This window comes from Astyanax mexicanus, chromosome 19 (assembly GCF_023375975.1).
Source record: "Astyanax mexicanus isolate ESR-SI-001 chromosome 19, AstMex3_surface, whole genome shotgun sequence".
Taxonomy (NCBI): Eukaryota; Metazoa; Chordata; class Actinopteri; order Characiformes; family Acestrorhamphidae; genus Astyanax; species Astyanax mexicanus.
Genome location: NC_064426.1, coordinates 39,956,161 through 39,969,546, shown reverse-complemented (window position 1 = coordinate 39,969,546; position 13,386 = coordinate 39,956,161). Strand labels below are relative to the sequence as shown.

The following is a 13,386-nucleotide window of genomic DNA, read 5'->3' as shown; positions in this document are numbered from 1 at the left end:
TTTTACTTATTTCTATTTTATAATTTTACTTTTTATGTGTTAATTAGTTTTTATGGTATTTTAGAAATTTCTGTTTTACATATATATTTTATATATATATATATATATATATATATATATATATATATATATATATATATATATATATTAAATGTTGATTTAAAATTAGTACTTCTTTTATTTTTGTAATATTTTTATTCTTTCTAATTTATTATTAAATGTTTTCATTCCTTTTGATGCTGTAAATTCCCAGCAACATTTTAAATGAGGGTCACCCTTAATGGTTTTCCCGAGTGAAAATAAAAAAGGTTGATTGATTATATATCTGTCCAGTTTCATTTATTTGAATTTTATTTAACTTCAATCCTGGATATATGAAGAGCATAATTTTGACATGTTGTGAAAATCGAAAGTTGTGCCAAATCATATTGTATGCAATAATATTGCCAAATAAAGTTTAATATTTATGTTGTTGCAGTAGTGTGTACTTGAAATAAATAGTTTTGTCCCAATACAATATTTTGTTATATCGCCAAGAATATCATTATCACAAAAATACCCTAAAATATCATGATATTATTTTAGGGCCACATCGCCCACCCCTAATACAGACTGGGGTTACAATTTGGCCAGCAACTTATGATCGTGATCCCAATTCTGTGCATTTAAATGCAAATGTATAGGTTATTTGTTGAATTTAATATAATAGTTTTTTCAGAAACTTGGTTCTAAAACTAATAAATTTGTCAATTTGTTTCTTTTTTACTTAGAAAGTGAACAAAACATTTGTGATATAACTATATCTGCCACATTAGATCTAATGTTTTACTTTTTTATATGTATTTAGTAAAGAAAAGCCCAGCATTTGGCGATTATCTTGGATTATAAGCGAGTTTTAGAACAGAGGGTCAACAGGTTGAAAGCTATTGGCATATTCCTTTAACGGTAGATGAGTCTGACTGATGGAGAGGAAGTTAAAAAAAGGAAGTGCTTTATCACTTCATGATCTAAATGGTCAGACTCTGAGACGACAGCAGGATGTCAGTGTGTTTAGACCTGCTAAAATTTCTGTTTCTGTATAGGAGTGTGAAGATGCTGTTAAATTGCCCTGTGAGCAATCACTCTGAACTTTCCAATGACTTTTTAAACATTTATTTTTGTTTAACAAAAAACTCGTATTTTGGGTAAAAAAAATTACATTTAAAGGAAGAATTATTATATATATATATATATATATATAAAAGAGTGATTGTGTAAAATGGCTACAGGAGAGCACTTAAAAATGATGAGTTTCTTTGATTTTACCAAATTGAAAACCTCTGGAATATAATTAAGAGGAAGATGGATGATCACAAGCCATCAAACCACCAAACTGAACTGCTTGAATTTTTGCACCAGGAGTAAAGCAGCATAAAGTTATCCAAAAGCAGTGTGTAAGACTGGTGGAGGAGAACATGATGCCAAGATGCATGAAAAAAACTGTAATTAAAACCAGGGTTATTCCACCAAATATTGATTTCTGAACTCTTAAAACTCTTTATGAATATGATATTATATATATATATATATATTTTTGCATTATTTGAGCTTATTTGAAAGCTCTGCATTTTTTTTTTATTTCAGCCATTTCTCATTTTCTGTAAGTAAATGCTCTAAATGACAATATTTTATTTGGAATTTGGGAGAAATGATGTATGTAGTTTATAGAATAAAACAATGGTTACTGAAGCTCAGTGATTACCTATTTAGCAAAAAATTTGCCAGATCACCCGTTTCCATGGCTGCAGCACAAAGTAAACCAAGTAAAGATCTTTAGTGCATAATAAATCCAAAACTAACTGTTCTAAATGTGCAGAACGCAACATTCTTTCTACATTCTATAAAATGGTTTTGCTATTCAGTGCACCTCCTGTGACTCCACGGTTCATGATTTTTATTGTTTATTTTATAATAGCTCATTCTCTATCATCTGTTAAATATATGCGATTTTCTGTTTGATTAAAACGTGTTTGTTTCCATCTGCTTACCTTTCTGAGATTTTCTGCCCATTTGCAATGCAAAGGCTGTTTTTTTACAGCACGCTGCACACTGACTTATACATATTCATTAGGCAGTTCTCTGATTGGCTAACTGAATACGACAACCCCCTCAAGCGTTTGAACATGCCCTTTTATTGGAAACATTTTTAGAAGAAGAAAAATCTTTCCCACAGGATTATAAGGCTTATAAAACAAAAACAAATGCCTCAAATAATGAATTAAAAACATAATATATGTTTTTTCTGTGTTTTTTTTCTTGCTTATGCTTTAGTAATGTACAGTACAGGCTTGTACAAGTTTCGACACTTCTTCTCTTTTTCAATGTGTTTTCTTTATTTTTTCATGACTATTTACATTGTAGATTCTCACTGAAGCATCAAAACTATGAATGAACACATGTGGAGTTTTATACTTAACAAAAAAAAGAGCTGAACCTCCACAGTCACCGGACCTGAACCCAATCCAGATTTGAGGTTTGGGGTGAGCTGGAGCACAGAGTGAAGAAGACAAAGGAGCAACAAGTGCTAATAAACACCTCTGGGAACTCCTTCCTTCCTTCAAGACTGTTGGAAAACTTTTCATTTCAGGTGGCCACCTCTTTGAGAAGCTCATTGAGAGAATGATGCCAAGAGTGTGCAAAGCAGTAATCAGAGCAAAGGGTGGTTATTTGGAAGAAACTAGAATATAAAACATGTTTTTTAAAATTATTTCACCTTTTTTTGTTAAGTACATAAAACTCTACATGTGTTCATTCATAGTTTTGATGCTTTCAGTGAGAATCTACAATGTTAATAGTCATGAAAATAATTAGTTATTAGAGTAAAAATATCTTTATTTTAAAACATTTCTAACTGTATGAATATTCATGATAATCCAATAATAATCCCACCTTCTTGGAGAATTTAGAAGTGAAAATTCAACAAAGACGACCCCATAAGCGTTGCCCACTTTAAGATGTGTTTTCAGGGACAAAAAATAACACCTGAAACACTCAATCATTTGGTATCGTCACTTGGTACCAAATGCATTTTATGTGTTGTGATAAGAAATGCCAACTTTACAAAGTGGTAAATGTACAGTATATTAATAAATCGGTACCACTTTAAAATAAGACTACCTTTATAAAGGGTTTATAAATGGTTCACAATTAGTTTATTAATGGTTACTAATAAGGTATGTAATATAGTAGTATATGTAAATGCCTTAAACAACAGGACATAGTTGCCCTTTCTATGTGTGTACTATAACTGATTATTAATGGCTTTTTAAGGCATTTACAACCTAATTAGTAACCATTAATAAACTAATTGTAAACCATTTATAAACCCTTTATAAAGGTAGTCTTATTTTAAAGTGGTACCAATAAATCAAATGAAGTTGAGCAGATAAAACATGGAATATCTTGGGTTTATACAGTCTGTAATCAAATAAAAGTCAAAGTCAATGTAAAAAACACTGCATTTCTTTTAATTTGTGCTTTTAATACTGTCCCATTCTTTTCTGATTTGGGGTTGTACAACTATTTTTAGCAAGTGGATGTAAATATCAGCCAGCAACAGCTAACATAACATCTTTCTCGCTCGTGTTCTTTCCTTGCTCTCACTACGTGGGAGCAGAATTTGGCAGCCTTACGCGGCTCAAAGCTAATTGGTCTATTTTAGAGAAATCCTGTTTGTCACTGGAGCCTTTCTACAGCTTTTGTTAAATAAAAAATATATCCATAAATAACTACAGGAGGAAATGAACTGGATGCAATTCATAGTTTAGCTCATATGCTTTTTGCTCAGATGGGCAAAGAACAGAGAGAACCTTTAAACACTCCTTTGAAGATGTTCATTTCAAACTGCTCAAAATGTTCATTTCAAACTGCCGTAACATTAACACCACCTCCTTGTTTCTACAGTATCTGTGTGCTCCTGTTTCAGAAAAAAAGTCTGGCACCTTTTATCTTCTGCAAAAAGAGCCATAAATATAATCAACATGTCGCTTTTCTCAAGTACGGAGGCGCTTGAGGAGGCGTTTAGTTTCAATGGAAATGTCACAAATATCTTAGGTCATTCAAGTCTATACAACTCTAATGTAATGCATCCTATAGCCTACACACACGCATACAACGGAAATAAACTGAAATTTCATTATGACGCCAGTGTATAAATCGAGTAGCCACTCCCATCTCAGTCATTTATGCTAAGGGTTCTAATCCCATGCAAATCGGTCTCCACCTCCCCATTTCTAAACCAATCCTGTTTAAACAGGGCTATAATATGCAAATAAACACATTTAACAGGACTACAGTCTGTAATTATAAATTATTGAACTACAAAGTGTTCATAGTATGATCAGCAGAGCTAAAAAAAAAAAAGATAGACAGTGAGATTAGAAACCTAATGTTCTGGCTAATTAGTAAATTTAACACTGACATATAAAAAGATATAAACTGCAGTCTGTATTGAAAAACTGTGAGTGAGTGTGAACTAATGCAATGTTATATCTAAACCTACTGTAATATCCAGACACTCCAGACATCTCCATCACTCCATCTCTCCATCACTGCATCTTGTCATATATTCTATAATAGTAATGCACTGGTCAGCTTTTTTTATCTTACATTCATCATCCACAGATCTGGGAGCCACATCCACCCAAATTAAATCAATATAAAATACACTATACATCATGAGCTTCCACTGACAGCTTCCTCATTCCTCATTAGGGGTGTATTGGTATGGGAACAGTGGCCAGATGCTGATAAGTACACCAATAATATTTATGAATGCAGAAATAAAGACTATATCTAACTGAATTAAACAGACTATAAACAGCCTGGATTAGCATCACAGAGATGTATAACATGCAGCATCCAGCAGTCTAAAGATTTGCCACTTTGATCGGGATTTGGGGTTGTTGGTGCGAATCCTGATCATGCAGCTTGCCATCAGCTGCCGGAGCCCTCAGAGAGCAAGCACAATTGGCCTTGCTCTCTCTCTCTGGGTGGGTACAGTAGATGCCGCTCTCTCTTTCCCCTCATCACTGCTAGGGTGATGTGGATCAGCACAAGGCTGCATCTGTGAGCTGATGTATCAGAACCGAGTCGCTGCGCTTTCCTCCGAGCGTTAGCGCTGTAATGCTACTCAGAAATGCTGCATCAGTAGCAGCTCAAAAAGAGGCGGAGTCTGACTTCACATGTGTCTGAAGAGGCGTGTGCTAGTCTTCACCCTCCTGGTGTTGGGGAATCACTACTGATTGGGGGAGTCCTAATGAGCGGGTTGGGTAATTGGCCTATTAAAATTAGGGAGACAATGGGATTAAAAATAATATTAGCACAACCTCCTTTCTTCCACATTTACAGTATAGCATATTAAACCTTCAGCTGGTGTTTGCTTTGGGGGGTTACTCCCTTCAGTCTCCACTTTTAAGCAGATAAGATGCATGCTCTATAGGGTTCAAGTGTAGAGATTGACTAGGCAAGTCTAATATATTAAACTTATTTTGCCTGATGTAGTCCCTTTGTAGTCCCTTTGTTTTGTCAGTGTTACCTGGAAATAAAAAGCTTTGTTTCATACTCATCTTTTATCTTCAAACCCAAATGTTTTTTTCATTCTACAGTAAAAATAAAGGGATTGTCCTCACTGTTTTTGTACTTTTGGAGGGAACTGATGTGTAATAAGGCATAAGAACTTGTTTCTGGGAAGGGAATAAAAATGTGGTAATATTTAAGGGCCTTATTTACACTCCTGACTGGGCTGGGGGTGGGGTAATAATGAGATTTTTGAGTTTTGTTGAGGGTGAAGAGCCGCTCTTGGTCAGCAACTTCACCTGTAAACTAGCTTAGCTTAGCTACAGACAATAAATAGCCACCACAATATCCTCCACTCTTCTCTCACAGTAAAAGAGATGGTCAAAATTATGATGCAACTATTCGTAATGCTGTGTGGTTGTTTGCAATCTATCCAGAAGAGGAAGAAGCAGAAGATGAGCTGAGGAGATTCAACTTTGCTGCCCGAGTCTGGCAGCGCTGTCGTCCTGTGAGCTGCTGTCAACAAGCTGCACTTTTATTCTTTCCACCGAGCCGCCCACCATACCGACCAGTCTACAGAACACCATATCACCCAGTCCACAGGACACCCAGCTGCCAGAGCCCTGAGAGAGCACAACTGGCCTGGTGTGAAGGTTCAATTATCAGGGTAAGAGCACAGTTCTGCTCTAAATATTGCAATGCACACAACATTACACTGTAAAACATTTTAAGTTGGTTAAACTCAGCAACATAAGTTCCCCTGCTGCCTTAAAAAGCTGAGTTAACTCAACTTGATGAAAACATTTGTATGAACTCAAGATGTTAAGTTAAACAAGTTGTTCAAATACTCATTACTTATTGTTTCAACTTGATGCACTGAGTTAAAACAACTCAAGTGTTTAATTTGTCCTTTTTTAAAAAATGTTCTGTTTAGTCAAATAAACTAACAATTCAGCTTTATTTTAACACACACTTTCAAGTTAGTAAAACTTCAGTAATATTCACACAACTTATTATTTTAAGTTAACCATAAGTATTAGAAACATTTTTAACATTATTATTTAACTGCCAATACTGACAGTATATTGCTGGGGCAAAATAAGAGTAAACTCAGTAAAGAGTGAACTCTGTAGCTCAAAGCCAGCATACTGTGATCACTACAAACACAACAAAGTTAATGTGCTCTTACAGCCTACAACACTGAGACCTGCCAATCAACACATATATTATATTACTGCACGCCCAGGATCAGGTAGCTTTGTACAACAGACAACACAAAGATGGTAAGTAAGGGAGAGACCACACCCAATATGCAAATATTGGCCTGGTAATCAACGTATATATTATAATTAGTGCACGCCCAGAATAAGGTAGCTTTGGGCAACAGACAACACAAAGATGGTAAGTAAGGGAGCGGCTACACCCAATATGCAGATATATGGTACCAGGAACCAATAGGAAAGCTGCATGAACCAACACTGTAGAAAGAGCTAAAAGTTGGTTGAAATCACATTTTTTCATTGGCTCAACAAACCTTTTTAAGTATTCCGGTTGAAAACAATGGAGTTGTACTGGCCGGTGAGTTCACTCAACTTAATAGCATTAGTTCTTCTGACTAAAACACAGAATTACTTTTTGGAGTGTTGGTGACTCACGCAGCTGAAAGTAATCCCCTTTAGTTTTTTGCTCCTTGTTATTATTAACTGCTATGCGTCGGTTAAAAAGTGTTTAGCCCAATGCGCCCACGGTTTTAAAGTTGTAAAAAGTACTCCAGTCTTTTCTAACTTGCTGCCTATCACTCTACCTCTCTGCATTTTCAAATCTTCACACTTTCATTTTTTTTAACCAATAACTTAAAAACGTAAGTTGAATAAACTTGGGTAAATTTGAATAACTCACAGGAAGTTAAGACAATATGTTATTTTAAGTTATTTTTATGTAAAACGAAGGAACTTGAGTTCAATATACTAAACTTGTCATGGCAATTGGAATTGAAAAGAACAAATAAGTTCACATAACTTAATGTGGCTGTAATGTTTTACAGTGTATGGGTGACATACCAGAGTTCAAAAGAGGACAAATTGTTGGTGCACGTCTTGCTGGAGCATGTGTGACCAAGACAGCAAGTCTTTGTGATGCATCAAGAGCCACGATATCCAGGGTAATGTCAGCATACCACCAAGAAGGACCAACCACATCCAACAGGATTAACTGTGGACACTGTAAGAGGAAGCTGTCTGAAAGGGATGTTCGGGTGCTAACGCGGATTGTATCCAAAAAAACCTAAAACCACGGCTGATCAAATCACGGCAGAATTCAATGTGCACCTCAACTCTCCTGTTTCCACCAGAACTGTCCGTCGCTGCACCTCTAGTGTATCGGTTTCGTCTTCAGCAGACATGCAGGTAAAAATATCAGACCACAATCCCCGCACTAGTGCACACAGTACAAACCCGCTGCTCATTACTGTCTCACTTCTGCCCAAAAGTCTGGCAGCAAAGCCCATCAGAGCATCGCCAGATACCTTCAGCTTCTCCTGCACTCCTGTCACACCTCACAGCCTTCCACCACCCACCACCTTCACCTCCTCACACCACTCACTTCCATTAGACTCACCACATTCTCACTACTTTCTGTTTCACGAGACAGTAAAGGAACACGGTGCTAACCGTACTGTTAAACACGGTCTTACATTCTCCCTGACCTGCACCTCCTCACCTCGCACCTCGTCCTGCCCGTCAATTAGCCATAATAGCTTTCCTATTTTTCCCTCCAGCCAATTATGGCGTCAGACAGCCCTGCTCTCGCTGATTCCCACACACCCACATGCTGAGTAACTGCTACAAGAAAGTGCGCCCAAAATAGAACTGCCATGTTCCAATGCAGCAGCGCTCCTCGCCATTCAGAAACTCTACCAGTAATAAAACCCAAAAATAAATAAAGAAATTCAACACACTGCCTGCCTCGGCTTCAGCAAACAGGATGCTGAAACCTGTTGTCCACACTGAGAGCTTTTACACCAGGGACGTAAGAAAATATCGAAATATCAAAGTATAGCAATACGGTTTTGATTTTAAAACTAAACTATTGTTTAGTTCTCCAGCACAGAGACTGGAGACTGGAGTAGTATTAGCATTAGCTGCTAACTGAGCTAAGTGCTAGCTCTTTTGCTGTTCAGAGGTGAGTATAGTCAGCCTGTAGACTGCTGCTAACCCAGCTAGTACTGCTGGTGCAGCATTAGCATTAGCCGCTAGCCGTGCTAAGCACTAGTTAGCTCTTTTCGTTCCGTTCAGAGGTAAGTATATCGAACTGTAGCCTTCCTGTTTACCGTGTTAAAACAAGCTATGTGGGACAAACCACTAACTAATATCGCCCTAGCTTACCAGAACACTCAGGGTTCCTCAGTATTAGCATTAGCTGCTAATTGCGCTAAGCGCTAGCTCTTTTGCTGTTTAGAGGTGAGTCTTTTCGGCCTGTAGACTGCTGCTAACCCAGCTATCACTGCTGGAGCAGCATTAGCATTAGCCGCTAGCCGCGGTAAGCATTAGTTAGCTCTTTCGCCGTTCAGAGGTGAGTATATCGAACTGTAGCCTTCCAGTTTACAGTGTTAAAACAAGCTAATGTGGGACAGACCGATAGGTAACATCGCCCTAGCTTACCAGAACACTCAGAGTTCATCAGTATTCCAGTTAGCTAGGGAGATATTAAATAAACGGAAGCACTTTACTTAACAAACTAAACTAGAGTTTAGTTCTCCAGAACCGAGACTGGAGACTGGAGTAGTATTAGCATTAGCTGCTAACCGGGCTAAGCGCTAGCTCTTTTGCCGTGCAGAGGTAAGTATTATCGGCCTATGGACTGTTGCTAACCAAGCTAGAACTGCTGAAGCAGTATTAGCATTAGCCGCTAACCGTGCTAAGCACTAGTTAGCTCTTTCGCCGTTCAGAGGGGAGTATATCGAACTGTAGCCTTCCAGTTTACCGTGTTAAAACAAGCTAATGTGGTACAGACCGCTAGCTAATATCGCTCTAGCTTACCAGAACATTTAGGGTTCCTTAGTGTTCCGGTAAGCTAGGGAGATATTAAATAAACGGAAGCGCTTTACTCACCCAAATAAACTACAGTTTAGTTCTCCAGCACCGAGACTGGAGTAGTATTAGCATTAGCTGCTAACCGTGCTAAGCGGTACTTTTGCTGAGTATTATCGGGCCTGTAGACTGCTGCTAACCCAGCTAGTACTGCTGGAGCAGCATTAGCATTAGCCACTTACCGTGCTAAGCACTAGTTAGCTCTTTCTCCGTTCAGAGGTGAGTATATTGAACTGTAGCCTTCCTGTTTATTGTGTTTAAACAAGCTAAATTGCTAGTTAATATTGCCCTAGCTTACCAGAACACTCAGGGTTAATCAGTATTCTGGTAAGCTAGGAATATAATTTAATAATAAGACGTGCTTTACTTACCCAAATAAAAGTTTTCAAGAGAGAAATCTGTGTAGATTAACATCCAGCACTCGTTTGACTTTAAAAATAATGTGATTTATAATCTGGTGCCCCTTTATATGAAAACTGACCAAAAAATACATGTTTATTGATAGTGCTTTATAATCCGGTGTGCCTTATAATACAAAAAATACAGCAATGGTGCATCCCTACTAAAATACACTTCTCGTTAGTAGATCTCAATAATTAATTTCTATTATTATTGACAAGCTGCATGAGTGCCCCTTTACATTTTGTGATTGTCAACGTAGGAAAGTACAACAGCACTGTTATTAAAATAAAATGACGGTAGAATACAACCAGACTGGAACATGTTCAGCAGTATCCATGCACAACAGCTGTAACATCACTGTCTTTAACACTGGAACAAATAAATCAATCCTTTATATATCCTTTTAACATTTGTTGCATTTTAAATTTATTCAACTGAACTGAGTTTTATATGGCTGTGTTTTATACCATTGCTTTGCTATTTGAACTACACTTGATGTATTGCAGGGGTCCGCTTTACTTGGGGCCCCCAAATGCTTTAAAACGGTCTTGATTGGAGTATGAAGTGCATATACCAGTAAACACACTTGCTGTTATGAGCTCTGTGAGCATCACAGTACTCAGGCTGCAGTATAATCACAGTGATATCTGTAATTTCTCAGATTTCCATGTGTCGTGTTAAACTCAGCCGGTTCCACCTGTTCCGCTTCATACCCCAGATTAAATGGGGTGGTAAATGAGTGTAAATTGAATAGTGCACTAATAACATGTTTAGGGATCAGGCTGTGGCACGCCGCTCCTCCCTCTCCGGAGACAATGACAGCGAGCGTCTCGGCCTGTGGGCACAAGCGCTACTCACTGAACTGGATTTGAATAGATCAACAACACGCACTCACTAAAATACACCAACAACCGCACTGGATCTGAGAACATCACACACACACCACTGCAGCACAGCTTCACCAGACAACTGCTCCCCAAAGAGCCCAGAGAATTAACACTGATCTCATCTGATAATTGTGCTAATACACACCTGCAGGTGCTAAATTATATTAGATTAGATCCAGCTTTACTATCATTAAGAAATTATTAGTACAAGCCAATGAAATGCAGTTTACATCAAACCAGAAGTGCAAAATAGTGAACATATTAAAACTGAAAATATCTGGAATATAATCAAGAGGAAGATGGATGATCACAAGCCATCAAACCACCAAACTGAACTGCTTGAATTTTTGCACCAGAAGTAAAGCAGCATAAAGTGATCCAAAAGCAGTGTGTAAGACTGGTGGAGGAGGACATGATGCCAAGATGCATAAAAACTGTGATTAAAAACCAACCAGGGTTATTCCACCAAATATTGATTATTGAACTCTTAAAACTTTATGAATATGAACTTGGTTTCTTTGCATTATTTGAGGTCTGAAAGCTCTGCATCTTTTTTGCTATTTTAGCCATTTCTCATTTTCTGCAAATAAATGCTCTAAATGAGAATATTTTTATTTGGAATTTGTAGAGAAATGTTGTCTGTAGTTTATAGAATAAAACAACAATGTTCATTTTACTCGAACATTAACCTATAAATAGCAAAATGAGCTGTATGTGAAAAAAATAAATGTTGTGGAAGTAAGGCTGGACGCGATGACAAAGATGTCCATTACTGTTCAATCATTTATAAAAAAAAAACGTTTTTCCCCTTTATTTTTTTGCCTTTTAAGCTCTTCAGGTGCAGTCAATAACCGGAAATTCAGTGTACCCAATACTTGAATTAAACTGCCTTTAAGGAAAAAAAAAGGAACTTAAAAAGTAAATGGTTAAAAAAAATAAAAAGACGGGTGATTTTCTTTTTGCAAACAATTCATTGGTTAAAAAGTTAACAGCTGGTAACCAGCAATAGAGGTAATCTGAGCTTCTGTGCTGGAACAGATGGTGTTACTGCTGTTACTCTCTACTGCAGTAGCATTTACACACTTACACACACACAGCACATTCACACTTTCATCATTATATTAATAACTAGAAAAAGACACAGATAAAACACAGAGAACTCTGTTAAAACTATTAAAAGTAGAAGTTCTTTCTTTTCTTTAGAGAAATTACAGATGAAGCCAGAGAGCGGTGAGCACTGTTTCCCACACTGTAGGAGAAAAAAAACTGCTACAGGAAGAGTCGCGTCCGGCTGACCCACATGGCAACAGCAGCTTTAGCCTTTAGCTCAGATTAACATGATTAAGGACTGAGTCTCAGTTGCAGCAGAGAAGAGAAGAATTAGACCTAAATATTCATTATTAAACACTTTACTTATAAGAAGAAGAATTAGTCGCTAATTCTTATCATTATTATTGATGATAACACTCAATCAGAACAGCGTAAATTCCAATACATATCTGTCAGTATCATTGCTGTGGAGGTAAAGTCTGCTATTCTACAGAATATAAACAGTATACAGTGCATTTCTGTCCACTGTAGAGAAGTCAGTGAGCTGAGCTCAGTAATTTATTCTCGTATAGTAATGTATAACCTCACACCCAGGGAACGCTCTCTCAGGTCAGTGTGGCATGGGTGCGTCAGTGCCCTGGGGCACGCGGGTAATCATCTGCCCGACTGAAACGTGCACAAGCATCAGTCTCGCCTCTTATGCCCACCCCCCCCACCCCCCGCACTCAGAGAGTCTGAAGTGGCCCATCTATTTGACACATTTGCCAGACATCAGTCTGAACGCTGTGTACCAGCTGATCCACCTGTGCCAGACACAGAGACTGGCAGAATAAATCAGACGTTTGAGTGTGGGTGTAAGTTCTGTTCACACAGTTTGAGTCAGTTTACTAGATACTCTCATCCATCATATTTTACATGATGACGATTTTTGTTTTTGTTGCGTCTCTGAACTAAGCCTGGTCACAATAAATACATTATCGACTTATGCATATTATGTATAATAAATGGATATGACCTTAATAATATTTGATAATCGTGATATCGTCTATTGTGTTTATTTGTATGTTTGTTCACACATATATATATATATATATATATATATAGCTAAACAGTATTTTAGCCAGTCATGCAATGATCAATGCCTCGATAACTGTGATTCCATACACACAGTTTGCATTATGATTAATTAAATATGTTATCTTTAAAAGGGTTTAATTGCTTTGTTATTATTATAACATTAGTGGCATTTAATAATCTTAAAATGACAATAATATCGTTTATCGCAATAATTTCTGGAACAATATATCGTCCACAAAATATTGTTATTGTGACAGGCCTAGTCTGAACTACCAATGCAGCAGCAGATCCATTTAAATACAGTTTTCTTTAGTTTTTTTTGGTTT

General features: G+C 37.2%; 1 protein-coding gene and 1 long non-coding RNA gene across 3 annotated transcripts in view; one reads left to right on the top strand and one right to left on the bottom strand.

Annotated features, from left to right (window-relative positions):
* The window catches only part of LOC103025928 (ras-related protein Rab-37), a 62,427-nt gene that overhangs the window by 16,121 nt on the left and 32,920 nt on the right, over positions 1-13,386 (bottom strand). The window lies entirely within an intron of this gene.
* On the top strand, positions 5,578-9,843 carry LOC125784347 (uncharacterized). The gene is made up of 3 exons (XR_007427134.1): positions 5,578-6,223; positions 7,601-9,195; positions 9,574-9,843. It is a non-coding gene; the product is annotated as an uncharacterized LOC125784347 (long non-coding RNA).